This window comes from Camelus bactrianus, chromosome 25 (genome assembly GCF_048773025.1).
Source record: "Camelus bactrianus isolate YW-2024 breed Bactrian camel chromosome 25, ASM4877302v1, whole genome shotgun sequence".
In the NCBI taxonomy this organism is placed as follows: Eukaryota; Metazoa; Chordata; class Mammalia; order Artiodactyla; family Camelidae; genus Camelus; species Camelus bactrianus.
In genome coordinates this window covers 23,753,003-23,776,847 of record NC_133563.1, presented here as the reverse complement: position 1 = coordinate 23,776,847, position 23,845 = coordinate 23,753,003, and the positions used below count along the sequence as shown (strand labels likewise).

At 41.0% G+C, this 23,845-nt stretch overlaps 1 long non-coding RNA gene across 8 annotated transcripts in view; it reads right to left on the bottom strand.

Annotated features, from left to right (window-relative positions):
* Window positions 1–1,719: 1,719 nt before the first annotated feature.
* Window positions 1,720–23,845, bottom strand: part of LOC123613566 (uncharacterized) — a 94,459-nt gene continuing 72,333 nt past the window's right edge. For 4 of the 8 annotated variants that reach the window (XR_012502231.1, XR_012502234.1, XR_012502232.1 and 1 more), the window contains exons 4-5: window positions 14,017–14,203; window positions 1,723–2,649 (exon numbers count right to left, since the gene is read on the bottom strand). This is a non-coding gene — a long non-coding RNA (uncharacterized LOC123613566). Of the gene's footprint in view, window positions 2,650–14,016; window positions 14,204–23,845 lie in introns of all 8 variants that reach the window. The other 4 variants (XR_012502233.1, XR_012502236.1, XR_012502230.1 and 1 more) reach the window with 2 other exon arrangements.

The following is a 23,845-nucleotide window of genomic DNA, read 5'->3' as shown; positions in this document are numbered from 1 at the left end:
TGTCTGAGGGAACAGCTGGCCTTTCTGGCATTGTCCCCAGTCAAAGGAATGCCAGACATCCACAAGCAGGTGGGTCTATTTTTGGCAGAAGGACCTTCTCAGTGCCTGTTAAAATCACATCATGTTCCTTCTATCACGGTGCACTTTGCTATCCTGCTAAATCCACTGAAGACTCCCTTTAAAGGATACAGAACAATCCATTCTCAACTCTTCCCTCATCAGTGACTACCCTCTTCTTATTCTGCAGATCAGGGAAAAGTTACATACACTAAACTAAACAAAGTAAGCACAGTTCTGATACGTAAAAAATCATTTTACACTCTTTTTACCAGAGAAATTAAGTTCATATTTACAAGAAGCCTTAGGACTTTGACTAGAATTTTTCAGTAATTTTCCCTTTTCCCATCATTCTATTTTTTAAGAGAAAATGTCAGCGCTGATGGAACATAAGTCCATATCACTATGTTATTTTAAAATGACCATCTCAAGGTAGTGCCTCATCTCAGAATACATTTAGCCCAATCTCCTCCCACATTCTCCTCTCCAAAATAATTGTGTTTAGAATAAAGCCTGAAAACCACTGTAAGATATGAGGACCAGCAGCTTTTCAATTTCAAGACACAAATCGTATTAACTACACAGTCCTTACCAAGACAGAACAGACAGCTACTACATTTTATAGAGATTTTTCAAAAGGGTTTAAACAAAGGAGCTTTCTTTTCTCCCTCAGTAGTCGGAGGACACCATTCCCTGAGTAGTCTTGTTAATAAAGGTTTTATTGTGCCACTGCTACACTTCTGAAACCAAACAGCACAAGCAAATTAGCCACATTATCATTGTACTGCAGACGAGGCAGCAGTGGCTACCACGTAGGAATCTGATCTCACCATGGAGCTGACCAGCCTCCCAAGCTAGTCTGGCTCAGGACATTCCCAAGTTCAGCTGGGTGGACCTGCGCGGGAAAAAAAAAACAAAACACAACAGTTTCCCTCATCCAAGTCACCAGCAATTCCTTTAAGTTATAGCCATGAATTATATCCCAAGACATCCATTTCTCTATATATATGTACAGCTACCACTCTAACCCAAGGTACCACCATCGCAGATTTCGTCTGGTTCCCCTACTGACCTCCCTCTACCCCTTCCCGCCAGCCTAAAGCCCATTTTCTGCACAGCAGCAAGAGTAAGCTTAAAATGCAGATCAGACCGTGGCACGCCCCTGTTTTAAAGCCCTCCAATAATTATCGTTTTATTTAGAATTAAATCTGAATTCCTTGCCGTGACTCTAAGTGTCTCTGATCAGGTGCCTGCTTATCTTTCACGCTTCATCTAGTCGACATCTCTCCACTCATTATGCTGCGGCCATAAATGCATCCTTTGTTTTATCCAACAGAAAACATGTTTTTATCCCATCTCATCGCTTTGCACTTGCTGTTGTCTCTGCTCAGGTTGCCCCTGTCTTTTCTTCCTGACTTGTTTCTTCTTACTGCTCAGATCTCAAATATCACCTCCTTAGAGAGATCTTCCCTAAGCACTCCATCTAAAAGACCCCATTCCTGCCCCTCCGACCCCCATATTTTCTATTTCTGTGCACTGTTTAATTCCTTTAAGGTGCTAATCACACTCTATAATTTTTAAATTACATATTTACTTACTGATTGAACCCCCACTGAAATAAAGCTCTGAGAGGATGGGGATTTTGTTTTTATTGCTCCAAATGATATTCTGGGCTTACAGTAGACATTCATGACATATTTATTAAAAGGGTGGAAGGAAGGGAGAAAAGGAAGGAAAATTCAACTGCATTTTTTCAGAAGCATAAGATTTGAGCAGGAAAATGTATAAGGAGAGTAGGGAGGTAATTCACAGCAGAAAGGACAGCTTGAACACAAATCTCAAATCAAATGAGCTCAACATTTGTTTAAAGATGAACAAATGTATTAATGTGCCCAGAAAGAAGCTGTATAAGGACATAAGGATCATCAGCTAGCTGACAACTGCTTGTCAAATGCCTGTGATGTCACAGACACCGAGCTAGGTGTTTCAGTTGCACATTGCTGCAGAACCAATTAGCCTTAAACACAGTGGCTTAAAATAATCACAATCATTTTTACTCTGCAATTTGAGCAGGGTTCAGCAGGGACAGTTCATCTCTGATCCACGTGGCACTCGCTTGGCAGACTCAGCTAGGGGCTGGAAGATCAATTTCCATGATGGTTCACTCACATGGCTAGTCAGCACTGGCTGTCACCTAAGAGCTCAGCTCTGACTGTGAGCTGGGGCTCTTGCTTCCTCTCCAGGTGGGGAGTTCTAGAGACTACTTGAGTTTCCCCACAGTGCACTGGCTGGATTCCAAGAACAACGGTCTGAAGAAGAGAAGCGAAAGCACATGGCATTTTTACAACCTACCTTCGGAAGTAACACAGCATCCCTTCATTTCTACTCTGTTGTTTGAGACAGTCTCAAAGTTCCATCCAGGTTCAAAGGGAGGAGACATAGGATCCACCTCTTGACGGGGAGGTGGCAAGGTTCTAGAAGAGCAGTTGAAACAGGAGATATTGCTGCAGCCGTCTTTGTAAAATACAATCCGCTATCCATGGACACAGCAGTGTGCTGGAAGTTCCAGAACCCGCCCTCAGGAAGCTCAGACTGTAATGAGGAAGACAGACCCATATGTTTTTTAAAATGTAAATTCAGTGATGGAGGGGAAAAGTGTGTTGAGCTGAGACTAAATTATCTATTGCTGCACTCACAATTTAACAGCTTACAATAATCATTGTTTTCTCACTGTTTCAATGGGTTAGGAACTCAGGAGTGACTTGAGTGGTTCTGGTTCAGAATCTCTCATGAGGTTGCAGTCACGACATCCACCCAGAGTTAAATAGTGATTTAAACTCTTCACTGGGGCTGGAGAATCTGCTTCCAAGATGGTTGTTGGCAGAAGGCTCCAGTGTTTTGCTATGTGGACCACTCCACAGTGCTGCTTGAGCATTCTCACAAAATGGTAACTGGCTTCCCGAGAACGGGTCATCCAAGAAAGAGGTCAAGAAGGAAACTAATTTCTTTTACGACCGAGTCATGGAAGCCACACACTATCACTTCTGTCATGTTCTATTCATTGAACCCACCATACTCAAGGGGAGAGAATTAAGCTCCACCTCTTAAATGGAAATATATTGAAGAATTTGTGAACATATTTTAAAACCACAACAGACCTTATCCATTATGCAATGGAAAGTGATTTAGGAAGAAGTAATGGCTGGATCAGACATAGCTGAGGTAGATCACCCTGGTGGTGGTGTGCCAAATAGATCTGAGAAAGGTAAGATGGAAGGCAGTCAGACAAATTAGGAGAATCCTAAAATGGCCCAGGGAAAGATCAAACAAGTGTAAGTCGGTGTACTAGGCAGTGACAACAGAGAAAGGGAGGGATTTAAGAAATAGTAAGGAGGCAAGAATTGTACTCTGAGAGAAAGAAAAGCATTCCAACATTAAATGTCATATTTTAGACATTTGTTTTTATTGGAGTGATGGTTACCAATCAAGATAGAAAATCCATGAGACGGAGCAGATTGAGGAACAAGAGTAAATGAAACATTAGCTATTTTGAGTTTGAGCTCCCAGTTTTAGCGAATAGTTTTTGTTTTGGTTTTGTTTTTGCTTTTGTTTTGGGGGGCTTTTTTTGCCACTACAGCATTTATTCTTGCCATATTTTGATAACAGCCTCACTTTTATAGTGTGATCCTACCCTCACCTACTTTGCTTGGACAAGGTTGTACCCAGTGATGTGCTGGTAAATGAACTCCCAGAAAGAAAGAAAGAAAGAAAGAAAGAAAGAAAGAAAGAAAGAAAGAAAGAAAGAAAGAAAGCAAGCAAGCAAGCAAGCAAGCCAGCCCTAATTTGTGGTGTGAATACTGCAGCCTTTCCCAGTTGAATGCTACCAACAGTTTAACAATCAATTCAGAAAATTACTGAAATATTATAATCAACTGGCTCCAGCATACCAGGGCTATACCTCCGGTTTAGCAATGAATCACATGACCCAGATCTAAGCCAGTCAGCACACTGAAATCCTTCTCATCATGGTGATGGTTCAAAGATGGACATTCCAGCCAATCAGAGCCAATGAGGTGCAATGAGACTCCTGCTATACACTCTGAGAAAAGACTTTTACTTTCCCTTGATACTTGTAATTAAGAGATAAGGCAACAGCATTATTGCACCATGTGAAGTTGCAGAATGGAGCCAGCCCTGTGCAAAGCAGAACTGAGAGGTGGAAAGAAAGTAAATCTAGATGACATTATTTAAACCATAAATCTAGCTGTAGCTAAAATTAACTCTATTCCAACTCTACTCATAGACTTTCCATTAAGTGAGCCAATAAATTCTATTTTCCTTTTCCTTCTTTTCTTTCTTTCTTTCTTTCTTTCTTTCTTTCTTTCTTTCTTTCTTTCTTTCTTTCTTTCTTTCTTTCTTTCTTTCTTTCTTCCTTCCTTCCTTCCTTCCTTCCTTCCTTCCTTCCTTCCTTCCTTCCTTCCTTCCACCCTCCTTCTTTCAGTGTAAGTAAATGTTGTTTTGCCTTTCCTTTACATTCAGAGAATCTCAGCTGATATACAGTGTGACATCTACATACTGGGTTATGTAATTCTGAAGCTCAGTGGACAAGTTCAGGATTGACAGAATTTAGTGAAAATTTAATCCATGAGAAGGAACAAGCTCATTAAGGGAGAGAGCCATCCTGGTAATCATAATTTTCTTAGAATTATATAGAATAAGAGCTACAGGAGCAACATTAGAGATTATCCAATCAAACGTCTTCATTTAACAATTATGAAAACTGTATCTCTTAAAGATTTAATACTTTGTCCAAGGTTACTTCATGACAGAGCAGGACTGAAACCCTGATCTCCTGACTCCTATGTATCCCTTTCCCAAATCATGCAAATTCTGAGTTAGCTGGATCTAGTTTAGCTGAACAAATATATATTGTGTTTATATTATGAATAGTAAAATTTTAACATAACATTTTGCTGTTTAATGGACAGCACTTCACTCTTTCAAAGCACCTTGTATAATTTAATCTTCTTGCCGACTCTGTAAAGTAGGTGGGACTAGTATTTTAGAGATAAGAGACTCTAGGCTGGAGTGCTTGAAGGACTTTTCAAAGGTCAAATAGCCAGTGAATAGTAAATCCAGTAATGCAGTCTAGGACCCGTGATCCCTTCCTCCAGTGAGCTTCCTCCTACCTCTCTCTCAACTTAGTGATGTTTCACTGCAAGTGCTGAAGGTGTAAATTAGATAGCACCACTTTCCAGGGTCTGAGACGGCTTCTCACAAACTTCAGAAACATACACTCTAAGGTGTTCATAGTTCTCTGCACTATTTCTATAATTCTCCAGGCTGCTAATTCTCAATCTGCTTAGTAGTCAAGGTGTCAGCACAGATGGTTTCATAGGAAGTCTATTAGTGTCCAGGGCCACTGTAACAAATACCACAAACCTGTTGGCTTACAAGAATGGAAATTTATTCTGTAACTATTCTGGAGGCCGGAAGTCCATAATCAAAGACATAATCCCTATAAATGCTCTAAGGGAGAATCCATCCCATGCCTCTTCCAGCTTCCAGTGACTGCTGGCTTTCTTATGGCCACATCACACCAATCTCTTCCTCCATCTTCGCATAGACCTCTCCTCACTGTGTCTGTCCTCCGTATGTCTCTTATAAGCACACTTGACTTGGCATTGGAGCTAAGGCCCACCCAGATAATCCAGAATGATCTCTTCATCTCAGTATCCTTTACCTTAAATGCATCTACAAAAACCCCTTTTCCAAAAAAAGTAACATTCGCAGGCTTTGGGGATTAGGACATGGATATAACTTTGGGGCCACCATTCAGCCCATTATGAGAGATAAAGGAGAAGGACTTTTTGTTTGTTTGTCTGTTTGTTTGCTTTTAGGAGAAGAGTTATTTATCCGAAGGTCAGAAGCTTTGTAAGAGGAGTGAATCAAAGCTCTGGACCACCAGTGATGACAAAGCATTCTTTTCTGAAGTTGGCCTTCAACTCATTTACAAATTTTGAAAAGATCCAAGTGGTCCACAGTACATTCTCTGAAAGGATGCCCAGCCATCAGCTTCTTCAGCTAGCTGTGGGTCACGGGCTAGAGGGTAAAGATGTCTCCAACAAGCAGTGACTGGCTTATACGCCTGGGCATGTGCCCTGTTTACATGATACCCTCTGCCAAAGCTAGCTCCATGCCAAGAGGCAAACTTGAAAAGCCACTATTGAAATAAGAGCTCCTGTTTATGTCTGACCAGCATAGCAAGTTCTCTGCATCACTCACTCTCTTGGAGAGTCAGCCACTTGACCATCTGTGCTTCTCTCATTGTCTTTTAAATAATAATTGATATGTGTTCACTTCCAACTCCAGAGCTATGTCTGTGATGTGTCATAATCTGTGAAAGTCACATATAAGACACAGTCTTTCAAAGACTAGTGACAGCTCTACTGTGTGCTTTTTCTTCCATATGAAAGATACCCACTTGTCCATGTTTTTGGAAAGAAAAAAAGGATAAGGGAAATACCAGTGAGCACAGTGGATGGATATGTTCAATTTGCCTCCATATCAACTCTCCATCCTTCTCCACTCTGCTCCGTGGCGCACTTCCTAGGACCTTAGTGGACTCTCTTACCGAATTGCTTCAAGTTGGGTTTGACTATAGAGGACTCTGGAGGAATTGGAGGGAAAAAAAGAGAGAGGGAGGGAAGTTATATTATTTCATTTCCCAGTCTCTCAGTGGTGGCCAAGGGCTGGCCATATCTCTCCATGGAGGTCTCAGCATGTCTTTGGCATCTCCCCGTTTACAGCCTTCTCTGTCTCCAGGCCCCAGGACACACTGCTTTTATCCAGACCTTCAGGTAGCCCCAGAGCATTGCACTATCTTTTGTGGTTTTCCTTTATTTTGCCTATACATTTTTTTTAAATAGTCCTGCTATACACTTTCCTCAAATTTTCCTAATTTGAATAGGCCATCTGTTTCCTAAAGGGATTCAGACCAATGAAACCCAATCCTTTCAAAATCTTCTGCTACACGTCCCTTTATTCCAGTGACTACAACAGCCCTACAGGGGAGGTCCTCTTAACCCCACGTGATAGACGAGAGAACTGAAGCTTACTGAGGTGACATGATTTCTCCTAGAAGACACAGCGAACCAGCAAGGAGTTAGAATTCAAACCCAGATCTGTCTAACTTCAAAGCCCTTGGATTTTTTTTAGCTATTTCTTCCCAACACTGAAGAAATGTCTTTTTTTTTTATTCTTGAATTATAATTGACATATGATATTATGTTAATTTCAGGTGTACAACATAGTGATTTGATATTTTTACACGTTACAAAAGGATCACCGTGGTAAGTCCAGTTACCATCTGTCACCATACAGGGTTATTACAATATTATTGAGTATATTCTCTATGCTGTACAATGCAACCCATGATTGATTCATTTTATAGCTGGAAGAAATGTCTTAAGGGATGCCTGGAGAAACAAGCAGTTTCATGGTACAAAAATGCCAGAATGGCTTAAATGCTTATTCAATGTTAAACTTTATGAAGCCACTCTGAGGCCTCATCTCTCCTTCGTATTGAATTTAAAAATAAATAAATAAATAAATGAAAAATGAAAAAAAAATCCAACACTACACAGCAGCCACAATAATTGGAATGTAATTTATATCTTTACTGTATTCTCCTAAAAGAAGGCCAGGAGTAAATTACTTCTAAAGTACAGAGCCAAACTTCTTAAAAGCCTCTTTCTTTCCTTCATCATTCACCCTGTGTATTTCATATACAGCAGCTACTAACAAAATCTTTTTCCTACTCATCCTCAAGCTCTCAAGATCTCTCCCAGCAGGCTCTCTGCCTCCTACTTCCTTCATCTTTACTGGATTTTTTTTTCCCCCTGCCAGTAACTCTTGGCCTTTTCTAGTAAAAATCTCTCTTGTCTCTTCCAGGCTTTTCCAGATTTCCTCTTGGCATCTTGTCCAATTAACCCAAATCAAGAGTTAGATTGATTTACCAGATCATTACAAGCATCTTCAGGGGAGAGTGGGAGTTATGTTAATGTTATCAAATATTTTTCCTCTATAGAATATAGATTTCCAAGAAGAAAAGATTTTGGTATCACATTCAAAATCTATACTGAGGATGGAATATAAATTATAAGTACCTAGAGCAAGGGAAAGGTAAGAGAGAGAGTAAAGGGAATATTCAATTCATATCTTATTCATTTCTTCAACTTCCCAATGGGCAGCATGTAGTATAAATATTTGTTTCAATTCAATTGTTTGGAACTCCAGACATGTTTTATTTGAGAGACAGCATTATAGACTATGTTTTCATCCATCATAAATTGTGTCTGCTCTCGAAATTATAATTATTAATTAATAATGGTATCTGTTTCCCTATCAATAGATTTACCATCAGTTCTTCTATGCGCCAGTCTCCAGGTAACCACACAGTCATCCTAACAGCATCCTCAAAACAACCTCTGCTTCCTGAAGAGTGATTATAAGATCCACTACCTTTCACAGCTTTTCTTAAGCACCTTAACTGGTGGAAATTCAGGAAAAGATAGAATAAGTTCTCAGTCAAGACAAGCCATTTGCTATAGGCTTTTAAGAAAATAGCCTTTATGAAAGTAGTTGACAGTAGTTCATCTGAAACTATTCTCTTTGGCAAGGCAAAATGAAAAAAAAAAAAAAAGTTGGTTAGCTCTGGGACTTAAAAGACAGACCCTCACAGGAACATCAGACAATAATCTAATTCATCCTGAATCTACACACAGTTCACAGGGACAACAAGGATCTTCATTTTTCAAGTCCCACAAAAGGCATCAACGAAAACTGAGAAGTAGACAGTTCGTTCTTTTTTTAGGGTAGGGAGTAGAGAAGGCAAGAAAACTTTCATTTGCTGAGCCCTGCTGCATATAAGATACTATTGAGTAGGTTAATAACTTACCCTAGACTAAAGAAGAAATAGAAAAAGAGAGAGAGAGAGAGAAAGAAAGAGAGAAATAAAGAAAAAGAAAGGGTACAGAGGGCAAGATTTGAAGAATATTTACATATTCATCATCTGCTCCCTCTGCCTCCACTGCCCTAGCAAGCTGTAATGTCTGTGGGAGCAAATAGCTTGTCAATCTGTTGCTGAATCCCCAGAGCCTCACACAGTACTTAGCACAGAGGAGTTCAATGAAAACATGCTGAATAAGTACAGCCACTGTGGAAGATAGTATGGAGATTCCTCAAAAGACTAGGAATAGACTTACCATATGACCCAGGAGTCCCACTCCTGGGCATATATCCAGAAGGAACCCTACTTCAGGATGACACCTGCACCCCAATGTTCATAGCAGCACTATTCAGAATAGCCAAGACATGGAAACAGCCTAAATGTCCATCAACAGATGACTGGATAAAGAAGATGTGGTATAATTATACAATGGAATACTATTCAGCCATAAAAACCGACAATATAATGCCATTTGCAGCAGCATGGATGTTCCTGGAGAACGTCATTCTAAGTGAAGTAAGCCAGAAAAAGAAAGAAAAATACCGTATGAGATCGCTCATATGTGGAATCTAAAAAAAGAAAGAACATAAATACAAAACAGAAACAGACCCATAGACATAGAATGCAAACTTGTGGTTGCCAAGGGGGCGGGGGATGGGAAGGGACAGACTGGGATTCCAAAATTTGTAGATACTGACAGGCATATATAGAATAGATAAACAAGATTATACTGTATGGCATAGGGAAATATATACAAGATCTTGTGGTAGCTCACGGTGAAAAAGAATGTGACAATTAATATATGCATGCTCATGTATAACTGAAAAATTGTGCTCTACACTGGAAATTGATACAACATTGTAAACTGACTATAACTCAATAAAATAAAATTTTAAAAAAAAGAAAATATGCTTAATAAATGAACACATGAATGAGTTCTTTCTGACTTCAAAGCCCAGGGTTATTCTACTCCATCTTCCTTGTGGCTAGAAAAACAAAACCCAAATGGCAGCTGCTCTTAGACTGTGAGATGTCTCCCCTGCACTGGATTGATATCAGGATAGCGTTTCTTCCTTTACAAACCAAACCGCGCCATCCATAAAAATTATCATTGAAAAGTGCACAGTGCCATCCAAATGGAAAGGAAAACCACAATTCCTGTTTGCAAACAAACCCAATACCCCAAACAATGACGGGACCATCTAACTTCAACCTCCATAGTTAACTTGAGAGCAAATTGGAAACTGTAAAGGAAGCTTAGCAGAAACGATTACATTAGAACAAAAATTCCCATGAACTCCTTATGCTGCTTCAGGTTTGCCTTGGCTGTATGTGCCGCCCAAACCCAGTCAATCAGCCAATTGTTCACCCCTTCACCCCACACTACACCAAAAGAGTGGTTTGTCTGAATTCTTTTTTTTTTTTTTTTTTGTCACTGAATTGATGAATTGCCTTGGCATCAGGTACCAGCTTTTATCTTGGGAAATAATCAGCTTCTACTGGGAGAGCTATTCAGCTGTGTGGTAGTGGTTTATCACCAGCTGCGCATAAGTGGTGCTGTTTGCAATTTGATAAACGTACACAGAGGCTCAGAGGTTCCCAAACACAAGCCTGATATGTAAACATAATCAAATTGTACTATTAACCAGGGGACAAGTGTGACTGCTCATCCTTCTCTGTCTTTTCCAACTCCTTGGTAAAAAATCCTCAGACCTCATTCCACACAAGCAAAGGGAGGGACACTTTTCAGTCTTAGGTGGTACCAGAATGAGTGTCAAATATTTTCCACCTGTTAAACTGAATTTGTGATTGGAGAAAACCACATCCAAAGAATTGCATAAGAAACTGGAGCACTTCCAGAGGCTTTTAAGCTCATTTCAAAATACTGGGCAGCAGCTAAGGAAAGCAGAAAAATAGCTCATTCTTTCAGCTTTTCTCCGGGAAAGACTTTGGAGTCACAGAACTTCAGGTTAGAAAGAACCAGAAATGCCACACACACACACACACACACACACACACACACACACACACACACACACACACACACACATCCCCTTTCCAGACAGCTAAGGACTAATGTTAATTATTTAATTTAAACCTTGCCAACAACTATGCACTCTCTCCATTTTAAAGATGATGAAATTGAAGCAGAAAAATGAAGCAACTTGTTAAATGTCCTATATTTAGTAAGTGCCAAAACTGGAACCCAATTCCATCTCGAAGTCTCAGCTAATACACTGCACCACTTTGTTTCTATGACATTGCTGCCAGCCTATGCTTGATCTCCTTTTTTGGCCATGAACTCAGCCCATGCAGTCCTCAGACAACTCTATTTGAATTGCCTGCTCTGTGTTGTGTGTTAAAATTTGCCTTTCTATGACTCCTACCAAATGAACCTAGATTTGGCCTGGGGCCGTAATGAGTAAGTGTAATCCCTCTTCCAAGTCACAGGCTTTTGAAAATTTGAAGCTGACAATCATGTTACCGGGAGCGCTCTTTCTTGTGGGTAAATATTCCCAGATCCTTCAGCCATCCTTCATATAACATAGTTCACTTTTTCTCTCTCTTTTTTTTTTTAATAGTTCATGCTCTTAAATGCTTTCTATTTTATATATGTTCCTCTTCAACTATCCTCTGGCCTCACCAAGAAGACCAGATATCTCATCATCCTCAATCTATTAACATAGCAAAAATCAAATTAAGATTTCCCCACTCTGTACCAATCCTGTGTTTTGAAACCTATACCTTATGGGTGCCCAGCCTCACCTCAAAGTTCCCCAACCCTCATACACAGTGCCGAATTTCTAACAATGCTCTCCTAAAAATACTAAAAAAGTCCTATATGAAATTAATCAGAGCACCCAATGGGACTCAATATTATGAATTCTAATCTACTTAAATGTCCTGTCTCTCTCCTTAAAGCCTCATGGCCTAAAGATATCCTATCTCTAAGAAGTTCATAAATTCTTAAGTGCCTGCCACACACCCAGTCAGTCTTCTAGGAAAGTGGTCCCAAGTGGTCTTCCTTGCCAGACCTGCCATTAATGTTAAGAAGGCATAGTCACCCATCACCCTTGCCACTGCAAACAAGACTATCCAGGGAAGGATGCTTGAACTCAAAGGGTTGTGTGTGGTCTGGTTACCTCTAGAGCACCTACTGTGAACTACAACAAAAAAGATGCGATTTTTTACCAAATGACCCCAAAAAACCTCATTATATACTCTCCTTAGAAAATACTTAAGAATGTTAGTCTCCAAGGTCAAACGTGTGAGAGTATGTTTTAACTTCTGAACTTTATTTCTATTGCAAGTTCCCCGATAACTGGAGGTTTAATCTCAAGGAGTTGAGGAGTCGCTCTCCTTTGGGAGGGGTTATCTCTAATTTGAGGGGATTTGATAGAGACTTGCTACGTCGTTGAGGTGAGGGCATCTGATTTGGTTTGCTATTTTAACCTCACAGGCATCGACTAAGCTGTCTCCCTTTTTAGGTCCCCCTCCCTGTCTTCAATCATTGACTCACTCATGTGTGGAATGTATCAGCCCTATTCGTGACCATTGGCTTTCTCCTGGCTAATTTCCTAAACACTCGGGGTCGTTCTTTGTTCCTATGCCAGACAGAGCTTCTAGAAACTCAGTAGGGCTGTTTATGTCTCTTTCCTCCTTTGCATTTTCCCAAATCTCTGGGGTAGTCTGTTCATATACATCTTTTCAGAGTCCCTCTAAATGCCTAGACTTTTGAAATACAAATATCAAGGAAGGACTCTTTGTTTCTCCTTCTGATGCACCATCATTTTCTTGAGACAATGAGCTCAGAACCTCCTTTCTGTTATATAATAGCAGAAAGAAATACTAGGAATAAAAACATTTAAATTGATACTCTAAAGAGCATTAGTCTTCTATAAGTGTAAGCTGAAGGCACACAAAAAGATGGAAAGATCACTCAAACCCAGTGGCTGCCCCAAATGAGAATACATTCTGGCTACCATTACTATCTTCATTTCACAGGTGACCAGACTAAGATTAAGAGAGGTTAAGTAACATGCTCAAAGTCACGCACCCAGTAAACAGTAGAACCAGGATTTGAGCCCAAAAATCTGACCCCAGAATAATGCTCTTAACTACTTTTGTGACAAGGAAATGATGCAGGAAGGAAAATCTTAGTGAACAAATGTTATGAAGAAATAGAAAACGTAGAATGCCACAAAAGTGTATAAAGAGGGGTGAGGGGAGAATGGTGGACTCTGATCTAATCTGAAGCTTAAAAGCAGATCTTTCTGAAGTAGCGTTCTTTGCTGGGATCTGAAAGGTTGCATAGGAGCTAACTAGTCACTGGGGAGAAAGAATAGCACATGCAAAGGCCCTGAGGCAGTATGACCACAGCCTTGTGTAGACCTGAAAGAAGGCCAGGATGTCTGCAGCAGATGGTGTCAGGGAGATGGGTGAGTGATGAGGCTAGAAAAGGAAGCAGAAGTCACTTCTGGCTGGGCCTTATAAACTGTGTTAATTAATTTTACTAGAAATGGCCATCCAACAAGAAGAGCCTCAAGTCCTAAGCTTATATTATCTCTTCAAGCATTCGTCATGAATGAACTAACATGGCTTCAAACTCACAAGGTATAGAATCTGATTGGTTCAACTTGGCTGAGGTATTCCCCGCTTATCCAATCAGCAGGAGGGGCAGGGTCACATGGTCATCAGAGCCAATCATCATAAGGAAGAATAGGTGTTCTACTACAAACAAATATACCTATAGGCTCCTGACTGCCACCCTGGCCAGCATGTCTGAAATTACTAGATTCCCCAGAAACCCAGGTTTACCTTGGGCAATGGATTTTACTACAAAGATAAAACATTAAGGAGCATATAAGACGTCAAGAAAAACCTGATGTTCATTCAGAAAGCAACGTTAGCTCTAGCAACCCACCACCGCATGCTGCAGAAGCACTCACCATTCCATCACGTGATCAGCCTCTCGGCGACGGCCATCCAGTGTGAATGCTCTGCCATTAGGGTTTCTTGGCGAGTCTCAGTTTCTGTGTCTCCTCCTGTTATTATGACTTAACTGTCTTCTTGTCCAAGTCCACAAGAGTGAGGACCTGACTGAGCCGAACAGTCACCTTCCAGTTCTAGGCTACCCTGTGGAAGAGAATGCTTCCCATAAGTTGCTTCCAAGGAAAAACTAAACTGCTCTGGTGCCGTTTTCTGTCCAGTGGGCAGAGCGCGGTGCACAGGGGCTGAGGGTTAAGCACAAAACCTTTGTGCAGGGTGCTGACTGCAACAAGGAGGCTGGAACCAGCCACAGATATGTTTGGTCCAGTTTGCTCAATATCAACTCACACAGTATTTTTTTTTTTTATTTAATGTTCAGCCAACATTTCTAAATAGAAAATGTTCATCTATAAACCCTGATTTCCAGATGCCCTTGAAAAACTGGAATATCAGAAAACACTAACCACAGTCAATAGACACTGAGTGGTAAGTGACCCCCTTCAAGGCCCATAAGCACTTTAGTTCAACAAAGTCCCCACACCTCCCAACCGTCAACCATCTTCACTCATTTACTTATGTACCTGACCCTTGTAGGCATCTGAGTTGGCAAACACCAAAGTCAGGCGTTACACGCACTTTTCTCAAAAGGGAGTTCATGGTGAAACAGGCACTTAAAGGGTCCCTGACGACAGGACTGTCACAATTTCAAGTTCAGAAACTATGCCTAGTATAATTTCATGGCTGCTGGCAACCCCTGAAACAACTTTGAGGTAGCTTCTGAGCACAGTTAGCCAGTATCTCTGCGAATCGCTGCCTGAAAGGCAAGTGAATCTTTATGGCAATAGCCTAACTGGACTTGACCTGAGAATTTTAAAAAGGATAAGAATAGTGGAGCGGCTCCTAGACATTGGACCCATTCTATACCTTAGGTCATCCTGCTCTGCCCTAATAGTGCCTGTTACAAAACACAGTGACAGCAGAATCTCCTTGCAAGCTACATGCTTCTGCTGGTTATGAGATGGTCCGGAAGGATGGATATCTCATGCTGGTAAAACTGAGCACTCACATTCTAAACTAGCACATTCAAGCTTTGGTCTCGAGAAGAGATGCTGCAGCTTGTGGTAAAAACACATTTTACAGGCCAAGCTGGTGTCCCCCTGCCTGCCAACTACATGACCTTGGGCAAGTCACTTAATCTTCTTCAGTTTCAATTTCTTCATCCAAAAAATGTAGATAATACTGTGTACCTCAGGCACAGCTATGGAAACAATAAAAAGACTGTGGTTTCCAGGGGTCTGGGGAAAGGGAGGGAGGGGAGGGTGAGCAGATGGAGCACAAGGGATTTTTCGGGCGATGAAATTATTCTGTGTGATACTGTAGTGGTGGCTACATGTCATTATGCATCAGTCAAAGCCCATAGAATGTACAACATCAAGAGTGAACCCTAATGTAAACTATGGACTTTGGTTGATAATAACGTGTCCATGTTGGTTCATCGATTGTACCAAACATGCCACATTGATGAGGGATGTTAAGGGCCGGGGAGTATACCTGTGTGGGTGGGGAGGGCTATGTGGGAACTTTCTGTATTTTCTGCTCAATTCTGCTGTAAACCTGAAACTGCTCTAAAAAAATAAATAAATAAAGTCTATTAAAAAAATAAAAGAAAAAAATAGAAAAAGAAAGAAAAACAGAAGTTGTGAGGATTATAGTAAACGAAAAAAAAAACCAAACCCTAGCTATTTGAATATCTGCATTAAATTAAACCTTTCTGGCCCCAGCCCTCATTTTGCCATCTTAAGAAGTTTCTTCCCCCCTCTTTCAGGTTACCCCTCCTCCGTGGGCATCCCCAGTTCAAATATTTAGCGCTGGTTTTGCAGAGAGAAGAGCCACTCAGCCCCACAGGTGGCAGCATACTTTCAATGAGGCTGCAGCTGCCACTGTTTCAGAGTGAAAGCCATCTGGCCTCCTTGGCTAACTCACTACTGAAACATCCTGCTGAGCCGCCACATGCCCCCGACCACCAACCCATGAGGCCAAGGAGGGACCCAGTCCCACGCAGCTGCTGTGGTCAGCAGGCACGTGGCAAGGATGCAGAGGGCGCCTCTGTGAGTACAGGAGGGGCCTCCCTCCCCTGGAAGAAGGCGTTACAGCGGACACTTCACCTGCCTCTCCCACGTCTTAGATCGGTTTTCATATTACAGACTTCTAAGGTACCCAGCTGTCTCTGCCGACACCCACTCTCAGCCACTTTCTCAAAGCACACCTCCAGCCAGCACGGCCAAGTTGGAAAGCATGTCAGACCCAGCAGCACACCGTGACAGAACCACTCTCTCCCGTGGCTTCTTTGGTTCCTCAGCGTCCCTGGAGGAAGAGAAAGGCCCTCCCTCTCAAACTCTCAAGCCTGTCTCCTGCAAGTGGATGAGTGTGTTTCATCTGTAGGAAAACCACACCAACGGGTCAAGGTCCTGGACCAGCCCTGGAGACAGAGGGGATGCTCCCTTTACCTGCCGCACCCCTCTTAGAGCCACACACATTTGAGACCACCGAGTAACTTAGAGGTAGATTAAAATGGGGGCTATTTGACCACTCAGTTTATGTTTCGTGGTAATTACTTAGGAAAGCTGTTGCTCTGGTGTCCTACCCTAAGGAAGATGGTGAGGCAGGTAAAGTAGGCAAGGTGGGCATAGCAGAGGAGGGGCAGAGAGTGTAGGGGGTAAGAGCATGGATGCCAGTGACAGAGCAAGTCAGGCTGAACATGGAGAAGGAAGAAGGAAGGCGAGACTGGAAAAGGAAGCAAAGAAACTGGTACATCGTCTTCACTGATAATAAATATTTATGACATTTAGGCAAGGTTCCAATACGTAATAGCTTTCTGAACTTGGGACATTTCCTTAAGTTTTCTGAACTTTCCTATTCTCATTTATAAAAATGAGATTATTCAGTACATTATCACTTCAATGTATTGGTTTGAGAAGTAACCCAGCGAATATCTGTGAAAATATCTCACACATGTAATAAACACTCAATAAATTTCAGTTAAATGTAGGTGTAAGGTACAAATTTTAAATCAACAATGTACTGCCATTTGTTGAATTTTTTTAAAGGCTCCATTGGATTACACCCCCAGTCTCGTAAACCCTAGAATTAACTAAGATGCACACATTAAGTCCCTAACAGCTGCCATAGGGGGGTATGTCACATGGGGCTCTTCCTACAAAACCACATGAAATATGTGAGTGTGGGCTGGCTCCAAATCTCTCTTCAAGTGGGTGGGGGCACACACACTCACTGCTACAATCGCAGGGTCAGTTGTGTACTGGAGAAGCTCAATGTGTATCTGAAATCTTGATAATTATAAAAGGAGACATTCAGTCTTTAACAGCTTCTGAAAATACTGCAGTACAACAGAGAATGATAGAACCTGCCTGAAAATAGCTACCCAAACAGTTTCCCTTTCGTGATTGAAATAAAAAAATAACTTCCTGCCCTGAATGCCTCATTAAAATTCTCTGCAGTTGAATAAGTTCTAGAATTGTTCCCATTACTGTGAGCCTTGGATGCCAGGGTCTGGAACTCGGCTTGGAGAAATGGAAGACTGTAAGTAGGGATGGGGGCACCCAGGCTCCCGCATTGGCTTCCCTCAGTCTGGAAATGGGCTTGATGGGAAGGAAGCAAGAGGTCCTCAGTACCATGTGTGACCTTCAAAACAGTCCAGGAGTGTAACTCTCAGCAATCTTTTTAAAAAGGATATTGCGTGTTAGCTCCTGCAGGACAAGATTGTCTTAATATCTTTGAATCCTCACTTTGTAACTCCTGACGTGTCATAGATGTAGGGGGTCACTGTCTGATAAAAGCGTGGAAGCAAAGAACCAGATGAAGGAAGACTTGAGGAAATAACTGAACGAATAGCTGACAATAAATAAATGTTGAATAAATGAGAGAGTCGGAAAAGCTGCTCAGTAGGGCTTTTCCAATTGCCTGAAGCCCTAGAGAAGTGTCTAGGGCCTCGGCTTTACAAATTAAGGAGCCAGGTTTTATCCGGAGGGATGAGAAGAGATCCTCAGGGGTTTGACCCATTTAACCTGATTCAGAAAGCAGTGCTTTGTTTAATTCACCAGAGTGTCAAGTTGCTAATTTACTATGAGAAATCTTAACTTCTAGCATACAAAAGTGCTTAGCCCAATTTCTGACTCACAGTAGGCACACAACATTATTTATGGACCTCATATAACGTTTAGTCTATTCAACAAATATTTAATGAGCACACGCTGTGAGCCAGGCACTGAGCTTAGCCCGGGGAAGACAGTGGGGAGCAAACCTATCATATGGTGCCATCAGGCGGGCCCCTCCCGTGGGAAAGTCTACACAGGAACCTTCTTTAAAATGGAAATGCTGCTTGTTGCACATAGAAGCAGAGAAAACAGAATGTGATGATCTTAATAGAGAATTTCCCCTAACTCTGAGAGATCGACGTTTATATTTTCCTACTCTTTCTAATCTAGTGCATTATCAAAAGAAGAGTTGGCATCAGGACTTAGATCATGAATGCACTGTTTCATCCCGGGTGTGCTCCTCCCCTGGGATCTCTTTAGCTTCAAGCAGAGTGCTGCACATTTGCTCCTATTTTACTTACCTCTCGTCCCCCCAAAAGCATGGTGTAGTGCTTGGCATCTACTGGACATCCAGCATTTTATGAGAAACTACTACAAAAGCCAGAGCCAGTGATTCATACACTCATAAGTGTGGAAGGATTTATAAGGATAACAGAATTGTTGGCATCGCAACTGTCATACAGTTAAAAAAAAAATAATCAGGAATAGAGTTACTGAAACCAGGCAGATGCAGAAAGGGACCAGAATGGGTTATGATTCACAAAGAAATTAAATGGTAAATAAGGCAATATTATGCGTATGCTTATATCAGCTTCCATGTGTGTATGAGTGTACCAGGGCTTCTTCAACAACAGACTACAAACTGGGTGACTTATTAAACAGAAATGTATTGTCTCACACCGCCAGAGGCTAGAATGCCCAAATCAAGATGTCAGCAGGGTTGGTTCCTTCAGGGGACTGTTGGGGAGAAACTGTCCCACGCCTCTCTCCTAGCTTTTGGTGCTTTGCTGGCAATCACTGGTGTTCCCTGGCTTCTAGAAATGCCACCCTAACCTCTGCTTTCATCTTCACGTGGTGTTCTCCCTGGGCATGTCTGTCTTTGGGTTCAAATTTCCCCTTTTCATAAGAACACCAGTCCTATGGGATTAGGGCCCATCCTAATGACTTCATTTTAACTTGATCATCTTTGCAAAGACCTTACTTCCAAAATAAGGTCACATTCTGAGCTACTGGGGGCCAGGACTGAAAGATTTTTTTCCAAGAGATACAAGTCAATCCACAATAATATGTCTGTCATTCATAGACGATGTGTCCATAAGTATTCAAGAAAATGTTAACGGGGATAGCTTCTAAAAAGTTGACTATGAGAACAGGGGATTTTTATTTCCTGCTTTCCACCTTTTAATCCTATTTGGAAATTTAAGCATGAGCCCATACTAGTTTCCTGATTAAAAAATTACTATCATGAATGTCTAATTGAGGCTTTCTTCATTATGTTGTTAGAAACAAGCAACAGAGGAAATACAAGAGGAAATACAGAGCTGCCCTAAGCATTTTGTGTCTGAAACAAATACTTCAGGATTTGGACAAGTAGGAGGAAGTCTAGATTCTGTTTCCAATGAACACAGTGCTTTACTATGACATATAATCGAGGCTGTGAGCTGTCTAGACCTAGCCTAGCTTAATCCCATTTGGGACACAAAGTCTGATATGTTTTTGGCCTTGAACCTGGGCAAAAGGCAGTATCTGTGACCCATTCTCAGTCACTGTAGCTTACTGGCTGATACCGAACAACATCTCTTCTGTTCTTAAAAAGTGGATTAATTTGGAATTTGCTGTCTCCGCTGTGATCCCTTAAAAGAGCTACGATTACAGAGCCAAGCAAGGCCATCTGAGGTGGAGGCTCATTCCCGCTGTATGTGCACCTGACGATTTTCTCTGAGTGGCTCCCCAGTCCCATGCCTCTAAGGCCACAAGTGTGTCATCCTGTGGGGCCCAGCCAAAGAACTTCAGTACGTGTCTTTCATCAGTACATTCAAGGCCAATGCCACACGAAATTTATTTCAGCTGTCTCCCAGTTCAGTTCTCACTTCTACAGAAGAAGAATGAGCTAATGGAAAACTTTGGTTTCAGTGTCAATATGAGATTGTGCTGAAAAAGGAGAACTTTTAATGTAAAATTAGAGAGACCCTATTTAATTCATTAGTCAATCAGCAACTTTCATTTTCTTTGAGAGTTTGCTGAGTACCTGGCATTGGGGCAACATGTGAGTGATTAATAACATGGGCCTCAGAAGCAGAAAGTCTTGGGTCTGAGTACACACTCTGTCAAATATTTAAGGTTGGACCACACAATATTTCCAGCACTCAATCATTCGGAAATGTAACTCAAGGCAGTGAACAGGCACATTCTAATTTAGCATAGCAAAACTAGATGATTATTTATAAGAAATGGGTTCTACCCTTCTACACTGTTGGTAGGAATGTAACTTGCTGCAGCCACTATGGAGAATAGTATTGAGGTTCCTTAAAAAACTAAAAACAGAGTTACCATACGATCAGGCAATCCCACTCCAGGGCATATATCCAGAGGGAACTCTAATTCAAAAAGATACATGCACCCCAATATTCATAGCAGCACTATTTACAATAGCCAAGACATGGGAACAACCTAAATGTCCATTGACAGATAACCATTTAAAGACGCTGTGGTATATTTATACAATGGAATACTACTCAGCCATAAAAAATGAGATAATGCCATTTGCAGCAACATGGATGGACCTAGAGATTATCATACTAAGTGAAGTAAGTCAGACAGAGAAAGACAAATATATATGCTATCACCTATATGCAGAATCTAAAATATAATGCAAACAAACTTATGTACAAACAAACCTATGGTTACTGGGGGGAAAGGGCAGGGGGATAAATTAGGAGTTTGGGATTAGCAGATACAAACAACTATATATAAAATAGGTAAACAACAAGGTCTTACTGTATAGCACAGAGAACTATACTTAATATACTATAATAAACCATAATGAAAAATATGAAAAATAATATGTATATATAGAGAGGTAACTGAATCATTTTGCTGTACATCAGAAACTAACACAATATTGTAAATCAATTATGCTTCAATTAAAAAAAAAGCAATAGGTTCTGTTACAGTAATAGGAACAAAACTAATCTCTCATGAAGGTTACTAAAAGTTTTTTTTTTTTTCCAAATGAAACTTTTTGCCTGCCCAGTATCTTTGAATATCCATTCTATGGTATTGTTGGAGACCAGGCTTTTCCATCTTCTTGCCCCACCATCCCTGTCACATGACTTCATTACAATGAGGGCAGGAGTTCTGCTACAGCTTCAGCCATCATGCCTGCTTCACAATCAGGAAGCAAGTAGGAGGACCAAAGGTCTTCTCCCTAATGGAAGCCCTTCCCATCAGACCAAACTTAATCTATCGCTGGTCAGAACTGCATCGCATCACTACCACTAGGTAGACTGCAGTTGGGAAAGTGAATACTTACTTTCTCATCTCTATGTTAAACAAAAGCAAAGCAGAATCAGTGTTGAGTGAACCAATTCTTGACTAAAGCAGGGATGGGAGGGAGAAGACTTCAGTTACTCAATGAGCTCTTCATTTATGTTATTTCTATTTCCACAATAAGATGGGGAACTAGGTTCAGGGAAGTCGCAACAATTACCCAAAATGTAGAGGTAGGATTCAAGCCCCAGACATTCCAACTCCAACATTTTTGCTCTTAAAAACAGCCTCCCTTGTTTTGGGCAAGAATCTCAAGTTTCGCTTTAAGCACTTCATTCCACAGTAATGTTCTGTATTACAATGTAGAATTAACAATCATGTCTGCAGCTGGCAAGATACCGCCTTCACTGGCTTTAGGAAACAGTGGGATTGACAGCTTACTTGATTATTCAAGGTGGAGGCTTGCAAACACTACGGGGCATCACAGCTACTGGTCTCTCAATACAGTAGGCAAAAAATCGTTTATTTTACGGCCAATGATAAGGTCTCCAACTTGATATAAGTAACAGTAATTCTCTCTGCCTCTTGTAATTAAATTAATGATCTAACAGGCCTTTTACGGTCATTTTTTAAGTTGTAAGCAGAAGGATGTTTAAACCACTTCCTCAAAAAGTAAAAAGCAAAAAGATACGGTTCTTGGGGCTTCTATGAAAAGATGCTCAACAAGGTGTGTCTAAACTATGGTGGCTAAGAGATTAGTGATGGGCGGGGTTAGAAGGATTTGAGTTGGCTTCCTGAGACCGTAAACTGTGAGTAAACTGGGACCCAAAGAGTATGTGGAACAGAATGTTAGATTAAAAATTAAACCACAAGTACAGAGTCTGCATGTCATTCAGGGGACAAGGTCTTCTGCTCATTCCAATGCCTGGTTATTTAGATGGAAGGTTTATCTTCACAGTGTGTTGCCTAATGCTTAGGACTGAACTTCATAGAATATAGATAAACATCATTTCAAGGTAACATCTACCTTCAGAATTCTCCGTGTCATCGCACAAGGTGAGCCGTGAACAAAAACATAGCACTTGTGTACTTGAGAATAGAAACTGAACTGCATGATCGAAAAAAACGAGGTGGGCAGTAGTTGTCCTGGGTGTGTAAGTGACAGCATCAGAGCATCGGCCTTGGAAACTGGCCCACAGCAAATCACTCACTCACTCTTTCCACAAACCTTTATTGATCACCTACTGAGCTAATCACCATGACCCTACTTGGAATAACCTGATCACAGACAAAGGCAGGCAGAGGCCTGCTTGAGTGTGAAGACTCACTTAAACCAGGCACCACCTCACTTCTCGAGAGCCACCTTGAAACAAACCTGTCTCATCACCCTTCCCAGGAGCAAGAGGAAGATGAGCCCACAATGACCACAAGCATGAAAAACAAATTCTTACTAGGATTTTAAAAGGTTTTGAAGTCTTCACAGGCAAGAGCTTTGTGTTGAATAATCAAACAATTAAGAGATTTCTGAGAATCACACAGGGCTTATCCCAAAGTAAGCAAAAAGCTATTAGGAACCTGCTGGGTTATCCAGTTGTTTATTCAACATGATTTTTAAAGTAACACAATCTGTACAAATTGATACATATTTTGGAGCTATTAATGGTCATCACGCATGACCTGATGGCCACCTTCACTTAGCACTTACTTTTCTGAATTGAGCTGCTGAATTCATAACTTTGTGTGCCCTGGCCCTCATCACACCTGGTAGCAAATTTTGCACTATATTTAAATAGTCTCATGCACTGTATGTTCTCTAAGGGCTGCAAGTGTTCCTTATTCATTGGTGCATACTCAGTAGTTAACACAGAGCTTGGTATAGAGTTGATTCTCAATTTACTTTTTAATATATAAATATATATGCTCATTTTTCTCTCAAAGGTAAAACTTCACAACTGGTTAGCAAAATCACTTATGTCCGAAGTATAAAAAATAACTATTCTTACTTTAATAAAAAGACAAAACAGGTGGGTGGATAATTTTATTTGAAATCTTCTGCTCTATTCTTCTTGGAGGAAAAAAACAGCAGCAAAATCTCTCCATGTTATCCACATGAAGAGGTGAAACAGTATCTTATGGTCAGTTCATGCTGTATGACAGAATATCACTCTGGGTGGCTTAAACAACC